Genomic DNA, 15,403 nt, shown 5'->3' with positions numbered 1-15,403 from the left:
CAAAGGCCACTTCTAAATGCTCTGTTGGGTTGGGAGTCAAGCAGTGATTCGTTTAGATGAAAATATATGTATACACAACCATAAATGACAAAATCCAATGACGTAAAAGCACAGGGCAGTAGAAATACCTTGACAGATTCCAATTATGAGCATCCCTACCAGGGACAAAGATTCTAAGGGCGGTTTCACACTGCCGAAGTTTGGTTTGGACACTCGGATGCAGCACAGTGTACTTGTAGTTTTCGTGTTGGTAACCCGTAGTTTCCCATAGAGTTCTATTAGATCGCAGGCAGCATGCTGGACTTTTGGTGCACTGTCAGAAAGCGCACAAAAAAAACACGTGATCTAAGTCTATGGGAAACCATGGATATACTTTGCTACACCCGAGCTGTGGCCAAACCACAGAACAGCAGATACAACCCTAAATGGAAACTGTCGTGTGTCAGGATCAGTGGTGTAGTGATCTTAAAGTGCAGACATGTTCAGTCAGACATAGAATATATCGACAACCTTTCTAATATTACCTGCATTTTCCTGTTATAGCAATTGTGCATTTTTGCGTAAGGGCTCATTGATACAAACTTTGGTCTCTGAAGAGCAATCTGTATTTAGATCACTCTACAGAGAGCGTGGACAGGTGGTGAGAAGGCACTGTATCGCCTCTTCACCGGCCTGCTTTAACCCCTTGATCACCGCACTAGTGTGCCACAACTGCTAACACTGAATGCTGTTTTCGGGGCAGTTGCAGAGCCGTCCCATTCACTGGAAATGGTTGTATTCGGCAGTCACTACACTTTCCAAAAGTGAAATGGGGTATAATTCCTGCTGTGGTTCCAAAGCATCGTGGCCACAGCAAGTGTGCTGCTAGCATAAACAAGCTCTAAATGTCAATAGACAAGAGTTTCATCCTTTAAAAGCAATCCATCACAATTTTGTTTTACAGAGGGAATTAAGCACTGCTATGTGAAAGAGCCCTAAAGCTGGGTATTGTCGTTGTAGTTCAGTCGTTTAGTCGTGTCTGACTCTTCGTGACCTCATGGATCATATCACGCCATAGCACGCCATAATTATGCTATCTATACTTCCTGTTTTCTGTCATCCTCTTCTTCTTCTTATAATTCCATGTTTCCCAGCTTCAGGTCTTTTCCAATAAGTCCTCTCTTTACATTAGGTGGCGAAAATATTTGAGTTTTTAGCTTCAGGATCGGCCTTCCAATGAATATTCAGGGTTGATTTCCTTCAAGATTGATGGTTTGATCTTCCTGCCATCCAAGGGACTTTCAAGAGTTTTCTCCAACACCAGGGATGGGGCCGTTGGCTCAGTGGGCCGTTTTTTTAAAACAGAGATGCTGCTTGGAGGACTTTTTTAACACCCTGGCAGTGCCCCAGTGTGAAAGCACTCAGGCTTTCACACTGGGACTGCAGCGGAAGTGTTTTTCAGTCACTTTACAGGCGCCCATAAGTGCCTAAAAAATGCCTCAGTGTAAAAAGGGATCTTACACTCACCCCCTCTCTTTTACACTCACTCTCTTTTTCTTACACTCACCCCCCTCTCTCACCCACCCCCTCTCACCCCCTTTCCCTCCTCCCTCTCTCTCTCTCTCTCATTCCCCTCTCTCTCTCCCTCTCATGATATACAATAATGGATGTAGGGGCCTTTTGGTGGGCGTGATTTTTCGGGGGGGGGGTGGGGGCAGCATTTTATTGAATTAAAGTGGGCCGATCTGGATGAAGTCCAGGGCCATATTTTTGTCCCAGTCCAGCCCCTGTCCAACACCATAGTTAAAAGCATTAATTCTTCAGTGTTCAGCCTTTCTTATGTAGCACTACCCCCGCAGGAGCTGCTGAGTATTTCGAGCGGCATGTTACCTCTATTTTCTCGCCGTCCAGGGTAGTAGAACAGAGTTGAAAAAGTTCAATGTCCACACTTTACACTTCTTTTTCTAAGATTTATTACGGAACTTGGTAAGGAAAGAAGAAGTGGTTTAAGGGGTGGAAGGGTAAACAAGTAGATAGGTTCAGGTGTAAAATCTCAATTAGGAAACACTCCTGCTTCCAGCAACAGTTCTCGTCGCCACTCTAGCCAGAGTGGGTATTGCTCATCCTGGATAGGTCTCTCTCACTGGCCTAGCAGCCGGAATGGCGTACGGAATAAAGTACAGTCTCTGCCACAGACCTTCCTTTATGAGGAGACACTTTTCAGTCCAGAATCCCCTTAACACAGGATTCAGCACCCGGATCTCTCCAGATTAACTTTTGTAGAACTCAGATCTGAAAGGCGATCACCATCAAGCCTCTCAGTGTATGGTGAATGAAGTTTCAAGGCCTTCTCCCAAGATACCAGCCGTTTGCATGGTCCTCTCCAGGATAGGTCCTCCCCTGGCTTCCTTCATCAAGTTGCTTCTTCCCTCCAGGACAGACAGCAGAGGATCACCTTGAAAGCATAGGCCCAGTCTGACTACTGAGCCTTCTTCGACAGATCACAACCCCGGACCATTGTGGTCCCGGAGCCAGGGATTTCAGGAGCATGCACACCCGGGCCAGGTGGGCCATGAGGTGGTGGGATGACAGACCGACGACCCCGGTCCAATGGCGGTTCTGCCCCTTAAAAACCCCTCTCCCGGCATGCACAGCGGGACAATCACTCCCTGATTCGCTGCAGAGAGGGACACCCAATACACCCTGACTCTGCTGCTGCCGCCACCCTTGGCCTGAGATGGTAATAACACCCCAAGGAGAACAATGGTGGTTACTCCCAGCACAGCCTTTACTGGAACAGAGCAACATTTTTCCAAAATCACACATGTCTGAGTTAACTAACACTCAGACGCCTGCTCATTTAAAGCAGAGCCTGCCCAACAGGAGCAGTCCCGCTACACTTATGGTCCAACTTTCGCAGCCATAGGTTACTACTGTTGATACAATAGCTTTGACTATACCGCACTTTGTTGGTAGAGTGATGTTTCTGCTTTTATAATGTTTGTCTAGGTTTGCCATTGCTTTCCTCCCAAGAAACAAGCGTCTCTTAATTTCATGGCTACAGTCACCATCTGCCATGATCTTGGAGCCTAGAAAGATAAAATCTGTGACTGTCTCAATTTCTTCTTCTATTTGCAAGGAGTAATGGAACCGGTTGCCATGATCTTAGTTTTCTTAATGTTAAATTTTAGGCCGGCTTTTGCTCTCTCCTCTTTCACCTTCATAAGAGACTCTTTAGTTCTTTTTCAATTTCTGTCATTAGTGTGATATCATCTGCATATCTCAGGTTGTTGATATTTCTCTCTGCGATCTTAATTCCAGCTTGTGATTCGTTGATCCTGGCATTTACGCATCATGTACCCTGCATAGCAGTTAAATTGGTAGGGTGTCAAGTATGCCACCGTTTGCCACACCCTTTCTTAATTTTGAACCAGCCCTGTTCTATCTGTTGCTTCTTGACTTGCATACAGTTTTTCAAAAGACAGGTGAGGTGGTCTGGTATTCCCATTTCTTTCAATATTTGCCACATTTTGTGATCACACAATCAAGGCTTTGCTGTAGTCAATAAAGCAGAAGTAGACATTATTATGGAACTCCCTTGCATAATCCAGCGAATGTTGAAAATTTGATCTTTAGTTCCCCTGCTCTTCAAAATCCAGCTTGTACTTGTGGTAGCTCTCAGTTCACATGTTGCTGAAGCCTAGCTTGTAGAATTTTCAACATAACCTTGCTAGCGTGTGAGAAGAGTGTGATCGTGAATTTTCGAAACAAACATTCATAAGAATACTTGTAAGGACATTTGTACAGGAAAATCTGTGTACCTTTGACTGCATGAATGTTGTTCAAAAGCACTTTAACATTATAGTTTGTATTTAGCATTACATTTTGGAATAAATATAATTTCCCAAACGAAAATCACATTCACTGTTAGAAATTCGTTAGATGAAGAAAATCTTTCCATCCTGCTCCTTTGAATTTCTCATCACTGTGGTCAAAAAAGATTGTCAAATTGATCCTACTAATGATTAGAAAATTGAATGAACATTCTTAAACGAAAAATATCTCACCGCTTCCAGTGTATAGCCAGCTTAAGAGAAAGTGTGTTGTAAGACATATCTAAGTGAAAATCAGTCCAAAGTCATAACCTCTGGCAGTGCAGATCTATAAAGATAAGGCTTCATTGGGGTTTTACCTTTGGTCAGATCTCCCATTCAGCCATTATCTATAATGTGATCCATCTGTCTACAGCCACCCAGACCAGATTTGCTGTTGTAAGACTTGCAAGGCTATATGCCTTTAATGTGTGTAGGTGACAGAATCAATTAGGTTTTCGTCCAAGAACAAAACACTATTATATGCCCACTCTTAACCCTATAGTTTAAATTCCTATGTCATTAGGTTAGATTCAGCTGCATTAGGTTGTTTGTTAATGGCTCATTGTGTTCTCAACCCACACAGGGAGGACACATAGAATTAGAGCTGAATTGCAGGTGGGATATTGGGTCGTAGAGCTATGCTACGTGCCTATTGAGCGTAGTTGTTAGCGGGAGATGAAAAGGATGCATTATGTGTTCCGGAATTTACACATTGTGCAGAGTAATATTTTCCAAGCTAAACATGATGTCAGCTAAAGCTTTTGTTCTGTCTGTATTTGTGTTGATCTCTTTTAAGTCCTGCCAGATAAAGTTGTTTCACATTGTCTGCTAGGCTCAGACTCACCTTGACTATAGGCAGGCTGTGGATTTTTGTTTTCACAGCTGATAGGTAACCACCCTTGTTCCTTCCAATCTATGTGGGTTTGATAAATAATACATATCCTAAACCTGTACAAGACTATGATTTTTTACATGGCTTTCTTCCTTGTGGCCAAAAACCATTAATAGATAGGTGTGAGGTCTGTCTGGATCTTGCAGTTATCAGCAGTAAAAAAAAAAGCAATGCAGTGACATTTCATGATATCAGCAGATGTCCCCGATAGCCACAAAGGCTACAAATTCATTTTATGTGCACTAAATCCCTTTGCAACCCAGAAATACCACGTAAAGCAATAGGGAATTGACATTTTCAGGATCACATACATTATTTTGGGAAAACACTGAAATAAACACGTGCGATCTGCTTTTGTGAATAAAGCCCAACGTGATGGTTTTTACTCTTTACCAAAAATATGTAGAAGAATAACATATCGGCCTAAACTAAGAATGAAATTGTTTAGGTGTTTGGGCATGGGTGATCAAATACCACCAAAAAGAAAGCTCTATTTGTGGAAATAAAGGACATCAATTTGTTTTTGGTACAATGTCGCACAACCGTGCAATTGTCAGATAAAACATTGCAGTGCTGTATCGCCAATAAATGGCCTGGTCATTAAGGGGCCAAATCTTCCGGGGCTGAAGTGGTTAAAGGGATCATTTCCATGAGAGAGCTGTTGTCATCTGGGTGATTACAAAGAGCGCTGTTGCTACTTATCATTTTGGCAGCCACAAGTTCTGGTGAGTATGGAGCATTGGTGGTGGTTTTGGCACAGTGATTTTCACAGTGTAATTCAAGCATCTTGAATGACGTGAAGGAGGAATTTACGCACCATATGTTCAGGAATTGGTGGACTTATTATACACATTGATATATGGACTATTGATTGGTCTCCTATTTGTGTACTGTATATATTTTTTCACATTTACAGGAATATATTCTATATAATATTTTTTTTTATTTTGCATTGAAGGTCTTTTCACTGATTAATGGTATATGTATTTTAGATGTTAAAATTTCCTTAGCACGGCACCCATATATCTTTACATTTATTAATTCAATACTTTTTAGCTTTACGATTTAGTAGAGATTTAATAGGAATTTTGTAAAATGTTAAAGGGACTGTTTTCCATGAGAGAGCTGTTGTCATCTGGGTGATTACAAAGAGCGTTGTTGCTACTTATCATTTTTGCCAGCCACAAGTTCTGGTGAGTATGTGAGTGTTAGTGGTGGTTTTGGCACAGGGGATTTTCACAGAGTAATTCACGCATCTTGAATGATGTGAAGGAGGAATATATGCACCATATGTTCAGGAAATGGTGGATTATACACAATGATATGTGGACTATTGATTGGTCTCCTATTTGTGTATATATTTTTTCACATTTACGTGAATATATTATATTCTATATAATATTTTTTTATTTTGCATTGAAGTCTTTTCACTGATTAATGGTATATGTATTTTAGATGTTAAAATTTCTTTAGCACTGCACCCATATATCTTTACATTTATTAATTCAATACTTTTTAGCATTTTGATTCAGTAGAGATTTAATAGAAATTTAGTAAAATGTTAAAGAGTTAAACTGCTGAATAAATCTAGCCCCATGATAATAATATAAAGGATAATCCTTTCATTTACAGCTTGTGTAGTAATAGATACTGCTATGTCACTCTATGTACAGTGACTATGAAACAGCAGAAACACTTGAAATTAAGGCTTTTGATTTTTTTTTCCGGAAATGTCTGACGAAAGGTGCCCTTCATCAAATTCATCTGTTTCCTCCATCTCATTATTCTCCATACTGTGTAGGAGATAGAGATGTGTTAGAATGAGGCGGTGAACATCCTGCTGGAGGGACAGGGAAGCACTACGAAGACAAATGAAGGCACAAATCCCACACTTAGATGTGCTTTAAATATATGACATTTTGATATTGAGATGGAGTACATGGCCAGTCACAGACGTTGTGTGGGTAGGCAGAAGATTAACAGACTATATTTGTGATCTGAAACAGATTTCTGTTTGCTTCCCTCCGTGTCACCCTGCAGCAGAGCAATACTGACACTGCGTATTGTTTGTGCACAATGCTCACTGAAAACATTACCTACAACACTACAGAAGCCACAGCAACTGAGACTGAAGCTGGCCAAACAACATATGGATTTGGGAGTTTTGATCCAAGAACAATTGGTTTTTTCAACCAAAACTCACATCTGTTTTGCACAAACAAGGCTTGCGGATTGCTGCAAGAGATAGCCCTGGACAACATTCATGGGACTGCACAGATTGCAGCCAATTACTAATAACACTTCCACGTGCCTCAACTGAGCAAAAGGAAGCCACAGAGGCAACAAGTCTCAAGGCTGATGAGAGGTAGTAACCAGTCTTTTTTCCTCCTACAGCAGTCTAAAGCCGTGTGCCACACTATCGGCTTGTCCGATGAAAACAGACCGATGGACTGTTTTCATCGGACAAACCGATCATGTGTGGGCCCCACCTGTTTTTTTTCATTGGTGAAAAAAAAAAGAACATGTTTAAATTTTTCCTATGGATAAAAAAACGATAGAAAAATCTGATCGTCTGTGTGGAACTCCATCGAGAAAAATCCACGCATGCTCTGAATCAAGCAGGGTTATTTTTTTAGGAAATGTTTAGAGGGTTTACTTTCTCTTTAACAACTACTTTATTGTGAAAAATATAAAGTAATGCATTTGAGTGCAAAAAATACCGAATGCAAGTTACTCACTAGGGTGAGAAACTCTGGAGAATCTAGGATGGAAAAGGATCTGGGGGTCCTTGTAGACGACAGGGTCAGTAATGGCATGCAAGGTCAAGCTGCTGCAAGCAAAGCAAACAGAATATTGGCATGCATTAACTACTTGCCGACCAGCTGCCGCAGTTGTACGGCAGGTTGGCCAGCTGCGCGAATCGGCGTCATTGTACATTGTCTCTTTAAATCGATATGCAGGCGCTCTCCGCCTGCATCATGTCCCCCGGAGCCATTGCGCGTGGCCCCTGGGAACCCACGATCGCTCCTGACATAGCGAGAAGGGGATCTGTGTGTGTGTGTAAACTAAGTACTACTAAGTAGGAACACCGATATGTCTCCTCCCCCAGTCAGTCCTCTCCCCCCACATTAGAACACACAGTGAGGGAACACTTTAACCCCTTGATCGCCCCCTAGTGCTAACCCCTTCCTTGCCAGTGACATGTATTCAGTAATCAGTGCTATTTTAGCTCTGATCGCTGTATAAATGTCAATGGTCCCAAAACAGTGTTAAAAGTGTCCGATCTGTCCGCTGCATGTCCGCAGTCCCGATAAAAATTGCAGATCGCCGCCATTACTAGTAAAAAAAAATAATAATAAAAATGCCATAAATATATCCCCTATTTTGTAGACGCTATAACTTTTGCACAAACCAATCAATATATGCTTATTGCGATTTTTTTAACAAAAATATGTAGAAGAATACATATCGGCCTAAACTGATGAAGAAATTCTTTTTTTTGGGGGGGGGGGGGGGGGTTTTATAGCAATCGGTGGCTTTTTTTTTTTTTATAAAAACCGCAGAGGTGATCAAATACCACCAAAAGAAAGCTATATTTGTGGGGGAAAAAAGGACATACATTTTATTTAGGTACAATGTCGCACGACCGTGTAATTGTCAGTTAAAGCAGCACGGTACCATATCGCAAAAAATGGCCTGGTCATTAAAGGGGTTGTAAAGCTTTGTGTTTTTTCACCTTAATGCATCCTATGTGAAAAAACGGCGATGTGACTGGCCTTGCACTCTCCGGCTCCCCCATGTTTTACTTACTTGACCCCCGAATCTCCGTTGGCGCGATCCCGCGTTGCTTTCCCCCAGCTCTTCATTGGATGATTAATAGCAGCGCAGCCATTGGCTCCCGCTGCTGTCAATCAAATCAATGACGCGGTGCTATGGCCGCCGTCTGTATCACATAGGAGCGCGCCTGCAAGCTAACCCCCTTGGGAGAGCGCTTCCCAGAGGGGGGTTAGCTCTTGCAGGGAGGAGCCAAGACAGCCGCTGAGGGACCCCAGAAGACGAGGATCGGGGCCACTCTTTGCAAAACAAGCTGCACAAGCTGAGGATGTAAGTATGGTATGTTTGTTATTAAAAAGACAAAATTAAACCTTTACAACCCCTTTAAGGGGGGGAAAACCTTCCGAGGCTGACGTGGTTAAAATGGAGATTCACTCCAGAGATAAAACGATAATTCTCCCACTCTACAAGACTCTGGTCTTGCGTATGCCGTCCAGTTCTGGGAACCAGTCCTTAGGAAGGATGTGCTGGAACTGGAGCTGAAGAGAGTCCAGAGAAGTCCAACAAGCTAATAAAGGGACTAGAGGATCTCAGCTAAGGGGAAAGACTAAAAGCAGTGAACTTATTCCTCCTGTCTCTATAGACAATTTGAACAGCCTCTGACTGCTCGTCCCCCATTTTCCAGACTTATAATGATGTAAGTACTCATAAGGATGAGTAATTCTATCCCTTTCTTTTTGTACATATCCTCCCCGTTGAGGAGTACAACATTAAATCGTATTGGTCTACTAATGTTTTGTTTTTTATAGATATGCGTGCATCTGCCCCTGAAGAGTGGTATTAACCACAAAACACGTTGGGATAATATGGATGCACTTATTCACATGCAGACACCGCTACTCAATACGCTATCTTGAGTTCTCCATCTACCATGTAATTTTAAGTGTTTTTACTACATCAGGATTCGTTCCATATCACACTATGTTTGTTTCTATATATGGTCTGTAATATGTGATTGACATTTTATTAATTGCTGCATGTATCATGTCTTTATTTTCTTTGGAGATGAGACACTTGAGATGGGATATGATGCAATGTACAAATTCCGTACTGGTTGACCGTGACCCTAGCATAGGGAAAAAACGTTTCAGTAAAAGGGAAAAAAAAAAGGTCATTCAATTGGAAGAGAAGCAGTTTAACCTTAACCTGTCAGAGTGGTAAGGATGTGGAATTTTCTTCCACAATCAGTGTCAGTGTCGATAGTTTAAAAAAACTATTGGATGAGCACCGTAACAATAACAACATACAGGGATATACATATGTACTATTGACATAAGCACTAGCACATACACACACACACACCACAGGTTGGACTGAAATGGATTTGTGTCTTATTTCAATCTCACCAACTATGTTACTATGAACATTATCAGGTGTTACTTGCACTTTTATTTTTTAACTTTCAAAGGTTTTCCAAAGTCTGTATGTCGGTGTTTAATCTTGTTTTGTTGATGGTACCTGGTTAGGTTATTCTATGGAAGTGTTCTACATTATTTAGAAATCTGATTGTATCTTTCCAAAGAAAGACAAACTAAACAGGACCATTGCCGAGTGACTCTGGAGTGTTGTAATAAGCGTAAATAAAAAAATCACCTTGTATCTTTGATGGGAATAATACTTTCATCAAATTTGTGTGCTTTGTGAGCCGCTATGGTTCTGAAAAAAATCCATACATTAAAGGGGTTATAAACCCTCATGTTTTTCCACCTTAATGCATTAAGGTAAGCATTAAGGTGAAAAAAACTTTTGAACATAGGATCAGGATGTCCCCCACTTATTCCAGAGTCCAACTGCCATTCTCATCAATAAATTCCAAGAGAGGAGGAGCAACCTTTACGCCGAAAAAGCCTAACGTAACACGACGTAAAAAAATATAGCGCCGGCGTACGTACATTTGTGAATCAGCGTATCTACCTAATTAGCATAATCCTCACGTAAATCGACGGAAGCGCCACCTAGCGGCCAGCGTAAATATGCAACCTAAGACACTTACGCCAGTCGGATCTTAGGGAAATCTATGCGTAACTGATTCTATGAATCAGGCGCATAGATACGACGCCGCAACTCAGAGATATGACGGCGTATCCGGAGATACGCCGTCGTATCTCCTACCTGAATTTAGCCCAGTATTGGTATATTGTGAAATCGCTTGCATAGCTTGGAACTGCTAGGCCAAGTATTACCAGCTTTACTTGTCTTCATATCCATATAAAAAAAAATCATAATTCTTTAATTTTTAAGCAAGCATGTTCAGTTTGAATTTACTTCTGCTTAGGTATGCTGTTTATTTTAATTTCAAAGAAAGTGACATAGTAGTGACTCGCTATTATATTTGCTGTCTTCTAGCACTGCAATCTGGTTATTAAAATAATAACAGAATTTGTTATTAGCTGAAGACTGTCCACTTAAGTTTTACTTTCTTTCTGCCCTGTGTGGTCACTGAATTCCCTTAAGCAATTAGCTAATCAACAGGATGTTAATGAATTGCTGGGCGAAGAGATGGAGGGTAAAGATATTTCTCTGTATTTTATTTCAAGAAAGACAGCCTCTCTAGATCACTTTGTAACAGTGATCTGAACTGAAAAAAAAAATATATTAGGTAGAATACAAACAAAAACTAATTTTTCACAGAGGCAGGCTGCAAATTTACATTTGATCTGTGTGTAGCCTAATTAGATTAATTAAGCATGCATGCCTGAACATCGAGGCAGGTGGCAAATCAGACTCAAAATGACTTACGTTCTATCCCCTCTGACAATTGGAATACTGAAACAAAAGAATATTAAGATTATTAATAGATACACTTAATCCCTTCAAAGATGACATATTTAGATAGAAATATGATGGATTCCCATTCTGGGATCATAAATTCTTTAGTCCATTATTTATAATATCTTTACTCAGAAGAGCAGTTGAGTTGTGCATAGATATTAAATAGTAGCTTAAATGTCTTTAAAACACTCTCCCATTCCACTATCAGTATGCCTCCATACAGTCCAAGATGGGCCAGTCTAATGCAAACCAATAGTGTCCTATTTTAAAGGCTATCTCTAGCCAAAATTAAATTTTGGATAGAGCAGGGAAAGGCTGGAACCCCTGTTTGCTATTGTCTATGAACCTTCTAGGAAGAATTATAAATTCTATTTGTCCCGGTTAGCATTGACAGCGGGACAGATAGTGAATGGAAATACAACTATTCTTGGTTGTCACCAGAATCATAGGCGTGGGAAAATCCTCCAGTGGGAACATTTGTGTAAAAAAAAAATTCTCCTCACTTTGGATACATTTCCTTTCACTTTCTTAGGCTGCATTCACACCTGAGCGTAGCGTTTTCGGATGTTTTTTTCGGTGTTTTGTCACACGTATTCACACATATTCGCGCGTTTGCATACAGCGTTGTCCGACGTTTTTGAACTTCGTCGTTTTTTATTTTAGCCAATAGGAAAAATTATTATCTCTTTCATCACTTGTTGCTATGTTTGTAGATTTGTTTTATCTTCTTCCTGGGTGAATGTTCTATTTCACAGAACAGATTAAAGCGACAAAACCCCTGTAGAAACGCTCGTTGTCGCGCTAGACGTTTGAATCAAGCGTTTCCATTAGTTTCTATGGAAATACAAACGTTCAAAAACGCCCAAATCAGCCCGATTCAGGCGTTTTGAGCTTCAGGCGTTTTGGGGTGTAGATGTGAACCATCTCCATTGAGAATAATGTATTTTTTCCCCTCTAGCGTTTTATAGCTTCAGGCTTCAGGCTATAAAACGCTCAGGTGTGAATGCAGCCTTAGTGTCTCAGAGTCAGGAAAAAAAAAAAACTTACAGATATTTAACTCAAAAAGTTTTGGTTGGATACACTTTAACCACTTCCCGCCCGGTCAATAGACAATTGACGTCCGGGAAGTGGTTTGTGAAATCCTGACTGGACGTCTATTGACGTGGGGGCGCGCATCGTGGCGATTGGTGATGCGGGTGTCAGTCTGACACCCTGCATCTCCGATCTCAGTAAAGAGCCTCCGGCGGAGGCTCTTTACCACATGTTCAGCTGTGTCCAATCACGGCTTGATCACGATGTAAACAGGAAGAGCCGTTGATGGCTCTTCCTCACTCGTGTCTGACAGACGTGAGTACGAGGAGAGCCGATTGGCGGCTCTCCTGACAGGGGGGGTTCGCGCTGATTGTTTATCATCGCAGCCCCCCCCTCGGATGCCCACACTGGACGGACCATTGAAGCCACACTGGACCACCAGGAAAGGGGGCAGTAAAAAATAAAAATAAATGATAAAGATGCCAATCAGTGCTCACAATGGGCACGACTGGTAACATGGGCACTGGGATAAACAAGTGATGCCCAGCAATGGCCTCAGTGCAACCCCTCAGTGTCCACCAGTGCCACCCCTCAGTGTCCATCAGTGCCACCCCTCAGTTTCCATCAGTGGCCACCTCTCAGTGTCCATCCATGCCCAGTGCCCACCTTTAGTGCCCATCTGTGCCACCCATAAGTACCCATCAGTGCCACCCATGAGTGCCCAGCAGTGTCGCCTATGAGTGCCCAGTGCCACCTATGGAGTGCCCCTCAGTGCCGCCTATGAGTGCCCATCAGTGGGGTGGCACTGGTGGACACTGAGGGGTGGCACTGAGGGCATTGCTGGGCATCACTTGTTTTTCACAGTGCCCATGTTGCCAGTCAGTGCCCATTTGTGAGCACTGATTGGCAATCTTTATCATTTATTTTTATTTTTTACTGCCCCCTTGTCCTGGTGGTCCAGTGTGGGCTTCCCTGGTGTCCAGTGTGGGCATCCGAGGGGGGGGTTCGCTGATTTTTCCTCAAATTCTCCCCAACTTACTAGGTTCTTGGGCACACATAGGGAGTAAAAATTGCTTCCCTCCTTCTGCAGTTCTGAAAGGCCACAGGCAGAGGTTGCTGGGCAAGTGATCTGTAGCCAGGTGCATGGCCCTCCACTGTCAGAACAAGTGCAGGCAGACAGGCCGTGGATTAAAAGCATGTAGCTGTTCCAAAAGACACAGCCGATGTGGGGAGCCCCTCTCCAGAGTACTTTAGTTGTAGTGAGGTGAACCCCTTTTGACCTTGGACCCCTCTAGTTGTTTGCCCGTGTTACAAGATCTACCCTGGAGTTCTCTGTGTGGGATGCTGTGTGATACATTTGCCTATATGTCTCAGTTTACTGCTCCCTGCTAGCCAGGTTATTGATGTGCTAATGTCCCCTCACTATTTCTAAAGGTTAATTGATCTATTGTGTTGTGTGAAGGAGAGCTGGGTTTAAGTGGCTTGTGTTAATTATTCTGATTGCTTCATTGTGGTAATTATCTCTCTATATGCGGGGTCGAGCGGTCTGGTTGATGTATTCAGTACAGCTAGTGCTCAGCGTCATTGATGTCATTGTCTAAAGAAAATGTGTTTCAGCATCGGCCCGTCGTGTCTACCTAGTCATCTGTATGGAAGCCCAGTGTGAGGGGGGCGGAGATTTGTCATTGTAACAGTTTTGAAATGACATATAAGCTGTGTGTTATAACATTAAAGTCTGTGTTGTTCAAGCAGTAAGCTGGTCTCATGTGTGGCTTTCTGGGCGATTCCAGGATATCCCTCCTCGTGGAATATTGGGGTGATTTTCGTTATGGAAGAAGGGAACGTTGACGGGGATATCATACCGATACCGTCACAATTGGTTGGTAGCAGTGGGATTTTTCCCCTTCTATTCCCCTTCACACCCGGATTCCAAGCAGACACTGGAAGAACTACTGGAAGTTCGTGAAGATTGCTAGCAACAAAACCAAGCGGGTCATCATAGCAGAATCAATGGAGCTAGACCAGGAGGACGGGATTGCAGCAACGCCAGCAGTACAAGAGATGGAGACACCAGTGATTCAGGAGGAGGAATCGCCAGCCAACAAGCTAATGAGAGAGAAGCTAGCGTGGTTCGGCCCGAACCCAACGCCAGATGTGGTGCTGAAAGTGATGGACATGTTAGTAAACGCAGAACTACAGAAGGATAAACAGCAGTCCAACAAGCAGCCGCACCTTCTACGAACAGTGAGTACAGCACAGCAGACGCAAGGAAGATTCCGTTTAGCGCTTTTAAAGCTTTTGATGAAAAGGACTGTGAGATTGATAACTTCCTGGCGGATTTTGAGCGACAATGTAACCTGCACCGAATAGCTAGAGGAGACTGGGTTGCAATATTGTCAGGCAAACTGTCAGGCAAAGCTTCTGATGCTTTCTGGACCGTGCCAGATCAGGATATCCATAGCTACGCCCGGGTTAAAGAAGTGCTCCTGGCTCGTTATGCAGTAACCCCAGAGTCCCACCGACAGAAGTTCAGGGACTCACGCAAAACCACGAAAGACTCTTATGCGGAATGGGCATGCCAATTGACCCGGTCGGCCTCTAACTGGGCTAACAGCAGCCAGGCCACCACCGCAGAGGACATTTTGCAACTAATGCTCCTGGAGCAATTTTACAATCACATCCAGACGGACGTCAAGGATTGGGTGAGAGATCGCAGGCCCATGACTCTACCAGAGGCCGCGAAGTTGGCGGATGAATATGCAGATACTCGCAAGACGAACCAGGTCACACCACAGGAACAACCTCCACCACAAACGGTGCCCTCACACCCACCAACCGCTAGATACCAACCTCCTAACAGACCGGTGACATCTAGCCCTCGCTATCATCGCCAGGAGGGCAACGAACAACGCTGCTTCCGGTGCAAACAGCTGGGTCACTTCAAGCAGAATTGCCCCATGAATGACAACACCAGGTCAAATTGGTCTCAACCTGGGTACCGCCCACCAGCAGCAGCCCA

The 15,403-nt window shown here is 42.9% G+C and overlaps 1 long non-coding RNA gene across 1 annotated transcript in view; it reads right to left on the bottom strand.

Moving 5' to 3' along the window:
- Window positions 1-11,080: 11,080 nt before the first annotated feature.
- Window positions 11,081-15,403, bottom strand: part of LOC120935324 — a 12,391-nt gene continuing 8,068 nt past the window's right edge. Inside the window, exon 2 of the long non-coding RNA XR_005748412.1 lies at window positions 11,081-11,346. This is a non-coding gene — a long non-coding RNA (uncharacterized LOC120935324). The remainder of the gene's footprint in view (window positions 11,347-15,403) is intronic.

Source organism: Rana temporaria, chromosome 4, assembly GCF_905171775.1.
Source record: "Rana temporaria chromosome 4, aRanTem1.1, whole genome shotgun sequence".
NCBI lineage: Eukaryota > Metazoa > Chordata > Amphibia > Anura > Ranidae > Rana > Rana temporaria.
This window is presented reverse-complemented; position numbering and strand designations above follow the sequence as displayed.